The sequence below is a fragment of the Nesoenas mayeri genome, assembly GCF_963082525.1.
Source record: "Nesoenas mayeri genome assembly, chromosome: 17".
In the NCBI taxonomy this organism is placed as follows: domain Eukaryota; kingdom Metazoa; phylum Chordata; class Aves; order Columbiformes; family Columbidae; genus Nesoenas; species Nesoenas mayeri.
The window spans coordinates 8,366,721-8,379,942 of NC_137565.1; positions in this window are offsets into that span (position 1 = coordinate 8,366,721).

Here is a 13,222-nt window from a genome sequence, read left to right on the forward strand (position 1 = left end):
TATGGCACATAGAAATTGTTTGTTCGTCTTCAACCCATGAGAGATGTTGCTGGGGGTGAGACCCAGGCACTAGTGCGGAGGCATCTCAGCCTACCTCTTCCTCAGAGGAGCCCGAGGGCACCAAGAGATGCAAGAAGCTCTAGAGATAGAGAAGGATGTTGGCAGAAGGTGGTGCGAGCTGCTGTACCCAGCACACCTCCTTAACATTATTCACGGGGAGCTGGGCTGAGCTCCTCTCCAATCCTCTACTGCAAAACATCCAAAACCAAATTCCCAGAAAAAAAAAACCCAAAGCCCAGCTCTGTGCATTTGGGGGAGTTTGCAGGAGCCACAAAGATCACAGAAGACACCAAAGAGCTATTGACACGCAGCTTCTGGGAGGCTTTGTGGCTGCTGCGGAGGAGCAGGGACAGCCCTGAACGGTGGCCGATCTCCCTGTGGTGGCCCGGGTGGCTTTAACGGGCTGGTGAGAGGGTGAGGGCAGGGGCGCCCCACTGTCCCTCCTGCTCAGAGCTGTGCTGGGGCCTGAGCTGAGCCACCTTTTAATTAAACAGCTGGATTGACTCACTCCAGACCTCACAGTCACATACAAAGAGCCCAACCAAAACTCCGAAGGCTTTCTAGGTGGAAACCTAAGCTTGATTTGCATGTTAGAACAGTCTAAAGATGACCAATGAAGATGGTTTGCTAAAATATTGCTGAAGCCCAAAAACAAATATATATTAAAGAAAGCTCCCCACAATTAGTCTTGACCCTCTGTAGCTTTTACCTTCTACACCAAAGCCGCCTCAAACATTTGAGGGGGGGCTGATGGAAAATGAAATATTAATTTTGCCTGGTCTTAATATCTAACAAAGATGGTGCAAACACTATTTGACAGTGTTGTTTTTGTATCAATATGTATGTGCAGTAATGAATGTATTTATTTCTCAGATTCTGTATGCACAGTTTTGCAATGTAATTCAGAAAGTTGCAAATACAAAGATGTGTCCGCAGGGTCTTCTCTACAGGATTTCAAAAAAATGAAAAAAATATATTAAAAAAAAAAAAAAAAAAAGAATCTCAGAGACTCTCAGCATAGCCATAAACCATAACCTGTGAAGACAATACAAAGACTGGACTTTTGTAGCTTTGCATAGAAGAGGAATTTATGTTTTGCTGTATTTAAATGTTTCCATTTACAGTGTCACTCTCTTAAGATTCCTGTTTTGGTTTTTGTTGTTGTTTTTGTTCCGTTGGTTTTTTCCTCTCTCTCGTGTGTGTGGAAAGCATTGTTTTCCAGCAGTGCAGGTTCAAAGTCTGGGTTAGCAGTATTTTACCGTGTCGCTTCAGTTCTGAAAAGCAGGAGTGTGGGTCTTGACCAGGGAAACATCCAGAGCACTCAGCGAAACAAAACTAATTCTGAGGTGACTGCTGGCAAAATCCGGAGAAGGTAAAAGTCACCAGAGGAACGGGTGTGTGCTCCCGATTGCAGCTTGTGACTGAGACAAGTCCCTTGTCCTGCCTGGACAGGACGTGGCTCCTTTACTCAAGTCCCTTTCAGCCCTCGCTTGCTGTTTACTGTGGTAGCAATAAAGATCTCAGAAGCGGGGAGCTGATGCCTAAGACAGGTAGAGGAGGCTTCGTGCCAAACCCAACAGCCTCTGTGCCAGCCCGCCATGGGCCTTGCAAACTATATTTCAGAGTCCTTATAGCGTAAGGTGTTCATAGAGTCCCTATAGCATAAGGTGGTCACGGAGTTCCCAGGAAAAGCTGGGCTTTACAAAGCCTCTTGTTGCAGTCTTGGTGGAGTTAGCAGTTACAGACCTGCTACAGCCTTAAAAATGAGCGTGCAGAAAGGATGCTTGTTGATTTCTGGATATTTGCCAAATTCAGAAACCTCTCCAATCAATCAGATGAGCTGGAGTTTAGGGAAAAGCAAAGCAGAGACAAAACCTCCCTACATTTTAAATGGGTTTGAGAGGCTCTACATAAACATCTAGATCTCCCTAGACAGCAGAAATGCTCATCACTGAGATGGCATTTTTGAATAAACATTCATTTAAATGAGCTTGGAGCTGTAATTCTGGGCTAATTAAAGAGACTTCTAGCATTTTTTTCTTCATTCTTGTTTAAACTTAAAGATTTGCTCAACATCAACAAAGTCTTTCCATTTATCGTAGGACCTTTTCTTTCCATAAGCTTACTCTTGTACTCCAGAACCAGCCATATCCTTGAAGATTTAGGGGTTGCTTTCAATAGCTGCAAGTAGCTTGTTGCAAAGTTTTAAGTCCTACATACTTTAACGTCCTGATTTTTTGGTCCAGCTGTCTCCTATCATCATCCTCCTCTTCCCCTTCTTCCTCAATTTTCCTAAGTATTTTGAAGCCCAGTGTTGAACACACAACACAGGGCCCACCAGCTCAGTGTTTCTGAAGGGAGCAGACCCTGTGGGATGCAGTGGGGAAGGTCTAGAACAGAATACCTCACGGTGTATTTGTTGGCCTTTGGGGGACACACCTCACAGCGCTTGCTTTCCCTGAGAAGTGGGACGCTTTTTAAGCTTTCTCATTCACAAGTTACCAATTGAAGCACCTCGCACAACCGTTGCTCTAACTTCCACAGGAGTTTTGACCGGCTGGGGATAACTTCTACAAGGAGAGGATCTTGTTCTGGCTGGCTGGATAATTTTCCCCATTTTATTTTAATATTTTAAATACAACTGAAAAAGGGATGTTGCATCTCTCTCTTTTATTTGTTAATTTTAAGCCTTAACTACCAGTCAGTCTAGAAGCCCTGGATGTTTCCTGGGGAGGGCAAGGAAAAGGCCGACATTCCTGCTGCAATGTTCTGTTCATTTCCTTCAAGAGCTTGAATTCAGGTCAGAGCCACACAGAGTTGTGGCTTCAACTCAAGTGTCATATAAAAAGATACAGAAATTATAATATGATCTCAGCATTCAGAAATTTGCAGTCTTAATGTACAGTGATGAGAAACTGTTATTTTATGATCTTTTCATTAAAAGCTTGATTGAAAAATTCCTGTTGTTGCTCTAGAGTTCACCTTGTTCCTATAGCTGACTCTGTCCGTGTTTTCTCCTCCCTCATTTATTGTTTCCCAGGGACATGAACCAGCTATTTCACAAAGCAGAACCCCCCACATCCACAGCCTGAAGAGCCACACACAACTTATTTTCTGCACCTCCGCACTTTGCTCGTAAGCCAAAATCTGACACTCATTAGAATATAAAAAGGATGAACAGCATGGGCCAGGCTGGCAGACAGTAAGTGTGCAGGCAACGCATAACGGAGGAATCACCATTGCAGCTTTTTTGTTGTGACCCTGAGCAAGTTGAGGCTCTTTTTGAGAAGTTACCCCTGCTTTGTCCCAACCGGAGTTTGAAAGCAGTGTGTGTCAGAGGCCAGAGAGGGACCTGCCGATCCATAAACCCTCCACTCTCTTTGGGCTGTAACTCTAACTCCCTGGGCACATCTCTGAGGAGGAGACAAGTAGCTGAGGCAGGAAAGTTTCCTAAAATAAATTATGGTTCTCCATCAGCCTGCGGTGCTGGTCAAAAGGGACGGTGCTCCCAGGGAGACGGCTGTCATGCCAAAAGCACCTGCTGCAGGTTTCAACCTCTCACATGTTAAGATCCAGACATTCTTCCTTGGGCAGGTTAAGTTTGACCAACCCTGGCAAAATGAATTAACATTTCCTTGTTCTGGGTTTTCTGGTTCCCAGGCCAGCTTTTTTGTCCCTAAGGATCCTTCAATAAAACACCTATTTAATGGAGACAAACTCAGCATCTTCACCGTAATGCAAGAGCCAATCTCAGTGTTTTGCAACACTTGCCTTGATCACGCTACTCATCACCGCTGTTTGCTGCTTCTCCTGTTGGGAGCCTGTTGGATTGCCTTAATATGCAGCACAGTAAACCTGGTGTTGAATTAATATATTTCTTTCTTCTCCTTTTTTTTTTTAAGCACAATGCTGACTATATTTTAAAGTGACTGACTGAAGGAGCTTCAAGTTTAGTCAGTTTTCTGACAGGTTGCAAAGTCAGCAGCACTGGTAAGAAAATCATTTTTATTTGTCCTTGGAGATGTGTTTTACCCAGCAAGGTTGAAGAGAAGGACAAAAATGAACAGAAAAAACAGATGAAGAGCTACAGAAAACCAGGGGCTGTTTTTCAACAGCTCAGATGTGGTAATGAGCCTGTACTCTTTTTCCAGCTACCAGTGACTTTTCCTTTATTTCTAATATCTTCTGGAAGTTTTTGCCTCCTAGCACCCATTTCTCCATGGCATAAGTGGTTTCCAGCACAGTTAATAGACTGCATGTTCTATTTTACTTTCTTTGCTGTGGTCAGCTCCTTTTCATCTCATAAGATCCCATGACAACTATACAAAACTCTTCATATAATAACTCACAAGTGAAATGCAGCTGCCCCTGCGGTAGAACACTGAAATATGTACAACTGAAGTGTGGAGCGCAGGATGTAAAGGATACCAGATATGTCTGGAATGCCTGGGAATTTGTACATTCTTCCCTCTGCTTTCATTGCCCTCATTTATTGGTAGGACTTCTCCCAAACCCACACTTGCTTCCTCTCCACTACCTTTCTTCCTCTCGGAGAACAGACAGACATTGGGTCAAACCTTCGAATGACAGGTTGGGCTTTGCTTTTCTGCAGCAAATATAATTTCATCAAAATTGGAACTTTTCTAGGGGAACAAAACTTGTGATTTTTTTAAAATGAAATTTGGTTTCAGCCACAGCTGAGGGCCCATCTGGGCACTGCTGACTAGATACAGACGCAGAATGTTTGTCTCATGAGAACTCTGATGGCTGATATTCATTAAGAAGTTTAATGGAAGGACAGTTTTTTTAAGAATAACTTCAAGTCTGTAAAAGCCAAGAGACTAGCACCTCACTTTGCAAATGATTTCTTTAAAATATGCCTTCATCCTGGTTTGTATTGAAAAATAAACTTTGAAGCACTGCAGGTTTTATCTGCAAGCAATGCCAAATTTTCAGCAGCTCTAAGAATGCTGAAGCTGTTACCAACTATTAATTTTGTGTATCTATCTGGGCTCTTTTTGTCTGGATGCAATACAACGTTGCCCAGGTTTAAACAGATTGATCTTTGTGCACTTGTGCAAAATCTGCTGTGTGCCAAGTTCAGCGTGACCTGGCTTAAACCAGTAATAGCTAAAGCAAGTGCAAAACTCATAGTCTTGTTCTTTTCTTGTCCAGTGGGAGCCACCTCCTGCTGCCCCCCAAGAATCCAACAGAAGGGGCTCCCACAGCTCCCAGCAGAGCCATTAAGTCCCTCACTCCTTCCATGTGGCACAGGTATGGTCTTCAGCTCCCAGCTCAGAACTATGCGGTCCTTTATGGCAAGAAACAAACTACCTAAAGTGCAAGTAATGCAATGGTTGCATCCATTGCCCCTAGACTGCAAATGTAATGCTGCTTTCACCCAGCTCTGCACATTACTGCTTGCCTCAGGTTACCACGTTCTTCTGGTAACACTACTGTTTCTTGGTCTTAATTTAATTACAACTGTGTTCTTCCAGCATCTGAAGCCAACATCCATCCTACTCCACACTTTGAGGTACCCGGATTACAAAACCTGGCATAGAGGGCCAAAAATACTACTAGATTTACCAAAACTGCTTCCCTCCACAACTGCTCTGGACACTGCTCTTGCTTCAGTTCTGCAGTTTTCCCCCTCCTGCAGGTCACCACATCACACTTTCCTTCTTTCCCTCCATGGGCTCTGTAGCGGTGATCGGGTTTTGGTTTGGGTTGGGTTTTTCCCCCTCTGCAGCTGTGCTGTGTCTTAGTGATGAGCGCTATTGGAAACTGCTGCAGAGCAGGGTCTGAATCCATATGTTTCAGCTCAGTAGGTTGAGCCAGTTGCAAGAAAGCACGATCTCCCTGCAATTACAGGGCATCCATAGCTCCAACACTACAGAGTGAAAAACATTCATCATACTGTCTTCTGCTGTTCCAGGTGCTAAGAAGAGAGGCCAGTGTGGCTGGTATGTAACAGCCTAGGAGGTGATTGATGGTCCTGCCTACTTCCTCTGCCTTTCTGCCTTCTCACCATTTTGCCCCTTACCTTAGTTTCTTGGTTAGTTACAGAGAGCACTGGGACAAGAGAGATGTTGCGCGGCTCTCTCAGCAGGAGCGAGTAATTTTTTTGGTAATTTGGTTCTGAAGTGAAAGCATAATTCTCCCTCTATGTTCTTGTCCATCCTCTCCTTCTTGTAAACAATAATTAGGTTTAAAAAAACAGAGAGAATCCCACACCTCTTGCCTCTGGATTCAGACTCAGCCACCACGTTAAAGCTACAAGTTCATTTAGCGTTGGTTAGAGATTTTGAATTCTATAAAAATCAAGAACTCTTCCAGAAGCCTGACTTGAAGCAAGCAGCACCTAAAGCTAGTAAGAACCCGACACAGCCTTCCCTTGATTTCAGAGGACAGCAATAGCAGAACAGACACTAGCTCCGAGGCTTTTTGATCAGCCTCCCTGAACTGCATGTGTGTGCGCTGCCGAGTTGCTTGGGATGCACCTACACCCCAGCACGGGTGCTGAGGACGCAGACGCAGGAATCTGGCCAGACGTCATAACCACATCCCCTGCTGTGAGCACTGAATGAGCACCAGGCCGGAACCGAGCTCCACACCTGGGCAGATGCTGCTTCTCCATAACCCTACAGATCTATGTGGGGTTACAGTAACAGGCCTGGCCATTCCAGCACCAAGGGACCGGCCAGACAGATCTGACCACAGCACAGTGGAGAGGGCAGCATCACCACATGTCACTTATCAGCCTCTCAGGCAACTGTAAAGTGTGCAGAAGTAAGCTCTGGGTTTCTAGCCTTGTCAGCAGAGGCTCTTGCTACCCCCGAGCCTGGCAGCAGCCTCCTGCCAACCCCAGCTGGTCCCCTTGCCACAGCAGCAGCCAAAGGCCAGCCAGAGAAGATTGCACAACCAGGCCTTGATCTGTATTTTCCACTGCTCAGCCAGCAAACCCCTCCTTTTTTCCAGCACAGCTGTTTTCCATCTCTGCTCAGGAAACATGCCCTGTTTTTGATTCCTGGGTCTTGCTTTATGAAGCAATCATGGGCAGGCTGTCTGGGTGGAACGGGTCACAAAGTGGCTGTGGGATAACTCTGGATTCTGAACGCCAGCACAGAACAAAGGGGAGCTTTGCCAAGGCTCAGGTGAGCCTGGGGTCAGCACACAGACAGGCTACTGACGCAAGCACGAACGCAGGGTTTTCTTTCTCTGGGCTGTGGTGTTTGAAATCCCCCCTCCCTTTTCCTCTCCTGCCCACTTGCCACAGCCTTTTCCTTGTTAGATCCACATTTCAGTAACAACGGCGGGTGCATGGGCAACGGTGTCACTTTTTTGCGACATCCTACTCATGCCAAACTCCTCGACCAAGGTGGCTGTCTCTTCTTAAGCCACCAGTCTTGCATGGCTAGGTTAGTATGCTGCCAGTTCGTCCCCCTTCTAGGCATTCTGATTGATGATATCCCGACACGCAGCTACAGCCTGGGAACTTGCAGCCCTGCCATTAGAGACACTCGTGTGACGGCGCAAGCAGAGGACAGTGGGGCAGCACACGGTGCGGGGAGGCCCAGGATGAAGCGCAGACCCAGATGTGCTCCCCTCAGAACACCAGCAGCCGGAAACACCCTGGTATTGTACTTCTTGGCTCTCTCTCCAAAACACTGGAAATTAGCCAGCTCCCTGGTCATATCAACCTGGAAATTAGCTGGCTTCCTCAAGGGTTAAGGCATTAATGTTAACACCATCTATATTAACTGAAAACAAGACGTGTGCAAAAAGGGCTGAGTTACAGCTGTTACAGGAGTCATACCTTGCCTTTTCTGAGTCCTTTGCATGTGAAGTATGGTCCTTTACAGTAAAGCCCTGTGGAAGTGTCTTTTAGGCTGGAATGGGTAGGAGGGGCTGTTATGATAAAGAGCCCCAGAGCTCACAAAGATGTGCTCCAGAGCAGGCTTTGAGATCACCAAGGGCAGGAAAAAAACGGTGGAAGAGGTTATCCCAAAGGGGCAGAGCTAAAAATCAGCTGGGCACCATAATCAAACTGCCTGGCTGGGCATCTATTAATAGGTAGAGGCAACAGACAGAAAAGGAGAAGGGAAGCAGAGTTTGGCCTCCTTTTACAAATATACACTTGATCGGTTCCTGGCCACTCTAACTGGTTTAAGAGTGTTCACACAAAAGGACTTACTGCTGTAAGAGGAAGGATTCAGAAAAATCACTTAATTGAATCATTGCTAACATCACACAACCCACAGCCTGCAGCAGAAGCTGCCACATGGGCAGCAACCAGGGAATCTTATGCTACAGCTACTACTTCACTTTTAGTGGGAGCCTTTGTTTCAGGGCTGCGGCTGCAATGGGAACTGGAGGACAGGAAGGAAAGCAAGCAGGCCCAGATGTGCAGCGCACTGCAGTCCTGCCCAACAGGCAGATGTTGTCTGTTCGTCCAGTCTGGGGTCCCTTATGAGCAGAGTGTGCCACTCATACTAGATTGTGCAATAGCAGTTTGGGATGTGTACAAACACTGGCAGCACGGAGAGATGTTGGTCCTTGGTGTAAACTCTGACCTAGCCTGGCTCCTGGCTGATGGCAGTGGTGAGGTGTATATACGCCAGGGCTTGTCACGTGTGGTGCACTCTACGCTTCCCGACAAGGCTCCTCCCGTGCTTTGCTTTCTATGTGTACACACAACCCAGTCTATGAGCGCTCTTGTCCTGACTCTTTCCTTTGAAGGCAGCAAAGGAATCTCCATTATTTTAGAGGGCATTTAGCTTAGTCTCCTGAACTCCTTACCAGAGAAGTATCTCCCAAGCCTCCTGACCACTGTGAATACTTTCTACACAGGCATATTAACTTCCCTTCATTTGTTTGAAGTGCCTGCCTGTTCTCATTATGCTTTTGCCCTGCACAGAGCTGTTTTGCAAACTATCATACTACAGAAGACCTCTGACCACAAAGCCCAGACCAGTTCCTGGCCCATAGCAAAACTGTAATACAAGTAAAACAACAATTTTCAGAGAGATCAGCCTTTCTGAGAGCATCAGGTAGCCCAACAGTGGCTCGTGCACGCTCTGTGGGGCACATCCTCCCAGCAGCATGGCCCCTTCACACCCTAGGAACCAGTGAAGCAACATTCTTGAGCAACAAAGGGAAGCATGACACAGTGGCACACAAAGTGCACTTGATAAACTTCTTCCACTGCCATGGTCGTTCTGCTGGACTCTGATTTAACCTTATTTCCAATGCCAGTACCTTGCTTTTACCTTCATCCCCATTTTGTTAAGTCATTCTTACAGTTTCATTTTCTTTTGTACAAGGCATAGTTAAGCTTAGGGAAAATAAAGACTTACTTTGTTTTAATGCCAAAGGTATTTTTTTTAATTCCTTTTTTACCCTTTTCATTTTTTTTTTAGTTTAAACAAGACATGACATACCTTTTGAGAAGCAGCTTTCCTGGAGTTGCTTGTGCCCTGAAAACACATGCACCTGGAAATTCCAGTGCTTGAGAGAAGTAGCAGAAGATCAGTCCGTAAATGATTTTGTTGCACATGGGGAGCTAGAAGATAGGCTGAATTCCATGCTCAGTGTCTTCAGTCCTCCCTAGAAATGACAATACAGAAAGTGTCAGCACTGAATCATAAGAGCTGACTAAAATATGAGGCTTCTTTCCCTTTAACAAGATCTCTTGAACAGTCTTCCTTGACATTCTGGGTAGAGTTGACTCTACTAAGATATTCAGAAAGGTGATGTTTGACAATGTGATCTCAAATTTTGCAGTATACCAGCACAGGTAAGAGATCTCTTAATACTGCAAGAACAAAAGTGCCAGAAGCACAAAACAAAGCTTCTCCAAGACTTCTTAACAAATAGACCTAGTCCTAAAAGTTTCTGTATTGGCTGGTTCTACCTGCCTCATTAAGTCTGGAGAAAGGATAGAATTAAAGTGCATTTCTTTTATAAGAAGCAAAGCCTGGCACTGTCTGCTGCTGGAGAGCACTAAGTTCTTCAGACAGCCTTGAGGTGCTTGAAGGGAGGACCTCTGAACACAGACAAAAACACGTGCGAACAAACTACAAAGCCTGTTACAGAAGCCACAGAGGTTTAAGCTGTGCTGCCTTTCAAAGGAAGCCTGTTCTGAGCAGAATTAGGTCACAACTCATCTAAACTATGACTGCCCATGTCACTTAAGCTGATGGACCTGAACATGCATTAACCATGCAGTGGGAGGGAAAACTTCAGAAAGGGTCCTTTACATCTAACAAGCCTTTGATCACTCATTTAGTCTTTAGTTCCTTGGAACCTGCTACAGCTAAAGCACTCCATCAGGCAGCCAAGGGGATGGCTGGTTTAGAAGTGTGCATAGCAAGAAGGAGAGGCAGCAAAGCTATGTCAGGTTGCTCTAGGTCTTATTCAATTGAGTTCTAAAAATCTCCAAAGATGGACCTTCCAAACACTTGCTCTTCAACCTGTTCCAGTGTGTAACCCACTCTCACTGTGCAATCTTTTCCGTATATCCAAGTGGATAGGTAATTCAGTGCACGGAGGGGCTTGTCTAAAATGCCAGCATTATACTTTCCTCCCTAACTTGATGTGTGAAGGCTCCAGGCCATCAGGAAAACCACACAATGACAGCACTACAAAGGGAGCTGGCAATGTGATTATGTATGGGCACACAGGCTGGAGGGCCCCAGGGGTCTGGAGATGACAAAAGACATAGTAGCTGGGTCCTGTCTTTGTTTCTCAAGGCCTGTGCCAACCGTGTTGCCAACCATGTGTGCCATGTACATTCAGTAACGGTATGGAAAGCTCTAGAGACAAGTTCTGTGTTTGTGGTCTTTGCTGCTATGCAGCCAGCCAGCTCTCTATCCTCCTCCTCAGCTTTGTGAGGGACCACAGAGGATTCAGCCCATGTAAGGGCTGCAAGGAGCCACCATCCTCTTGTTCAACTGTTCAGCTTGTTAAGGACTGGCACTGCGCAACGCTGAAGGAGGCACAGAGTGAGAGACAACCTGAGGAGATCCATAATGCTGAAAGCAACAGATGTTCTTTGTCCCCTCCTAGGCAAGATGAGCTGCAGTGACTTTATGTGCTTTTACAATTTATTTTACAAGGAAACCCATATTTAGAAAGTGACAATAGGAGGAATTCAGTTTGTGCCACCATATCTGCATCCACTTTGCTTTAATGAGTACATAAGGCCTTGCTTTCCTCTGACAAATGGGTGAAGGGAGAGGCCAGGGACTGGACATGTATTCAGTTTATTCTCCTGGCTTTGAACGGCTCAGTTATAGCAGGGCTGAGAGCCAAATGCGACTCCAAGCCATTCATTCTCCTCCCCTACTAAAGAATGATCTTTAAGCGCTAGACCCTCATCTCCACCCAAAATGACTGCCCTGATTTATTTCATGCTTTTTTGTTGTTTTCTTTAAAATCACTCCTAAGCTAAGCTTTTGTTTGCCAAGTTTTCAGCCTGGAGCAAATTTTTACAGTCGAATTATAACCTCACTTTCTTCCCCTTGAAAAAGAGGTGTTTTTCTGGATATGCTGCTGTCCCACCCATTACTCACCTTGCTGCTGGGAGGCAGGGGAGGTGGCAAGCTTTTTATATAACAGCATCTCAAAGCTCAGTGTCGCAGGCATGGGCACACATCTGGTTAAACCATTTCCCCCATATCTTGGCTCAAAATCCTTGGCTGAGACATCTCCTGGCAGTAGACGTGTCCAGGGAGCTGAGAGGGAGGGAATAAAGGAGACAAAGTGGTTAGGTTTCTCAGAAAGGGAACGGTTGTGGGCTGGAATATAACGAAATGCCAGGACTGGAGAGTCTGCTCTCTCAGCACGTTACAGGGTTTTGACTCTCCAGGGCAGCGTGACGCCAGCCCACACTTGAGGGGGCCCCTCTAAAGCACAGGCTGCAAAAAGCAGAAGACAGCTGAGCCCAGCGCCTTCCACCGAAGGGACAAATGGGAAATGGTCTGAAAAGGTACCATGACCTGGAGCCTTGGAGGGACTTGGACACTTCTTTTCCTCAGTGATTTCAGTTTCCCCACTTCGAACCCTGTGAAAGCCTGAAAATCCCTGCTCAGCTGCGAGTGAATTCCCAACACCAGTTTTGATGCCAGGAAGGTTCTGGAGAAGACGTTTCAAAACAAGCAGCTTCATCACCCCAACCGCCTGCTTTGCCAGCGGTGTCCAGTCCCCCGTGCTTACTCAGAGCATGCCTAAAAACATTATCTGTGGTCACAGGGTGTGGGAGGGCGCAAATAGGAGGGGAATAAGATTTGTTTAGTTGGGAATTCCCTGTGGATGTGTCAGATCAGGACTGAAAGTCCTTCAATGGATTAGAGATGTTTCTTATACAGGAACTGATGCCCAAATTACTCTGCAGGACAATCTTTTATTATTTTATTAACTTATTTCCCCTCCTGCCATAAGATCAGTTAGCAAGCAGAGGCTGCCTCTCTCACTCCAGGCAGATTGTCTGTCTGTCCACCATACTCCCTCTCCTAAGAACTGCTCCGTGTTAGGAGCCACCATAGTGTATAACGACATTTTTACACAAGCTGACATTAGCAGCAAGTTATATGATTGCCAGGCTTTAAACTTTGCAGTGCGCAGGTCTTCTAGAAAGGCTATTGACTGGGAAGGAAAACAACCAGCATTCAGCTCAGCAGAAAGGCCAATTCTGGTACTGAGCTTCTCTGCAAAGAGGGGAGCTAGACCCACGACTAACTCTGAACTTGGTGACATCATCGGATGTGAAAAGCTACACAAGATGGTGCATCTCATGTACTGAGAAGGTCCAAGGGTAAGAAAACCACAGGGTTGCTTTCCCCTGTGAGTTCAAATCTAAGCGAAGGACAGAGGAGCCCCTTCCTATAGGCATGGTCTCAGCTGCATTTGAACTCCCGCTGTCCAGGGGGTGACGGAAACTGAGGACAGTAAAGGACTTTCTCATCCATCCACCTGCTTGATCCAAACCAAGTCAGCTCAGTCTGCCACCCCTGACTGAAATTTTTACACTCTGTTTTAACTATTGCCTTCACAGACCCCACAGCCACCTGTGCACTTTATTCCAGGGCTTCATTAGTGTTATTGCTATAAAGGTTTGTTCCTAATGTCCTGCTGTAGTTAAAAACCTTGACATTTTCTC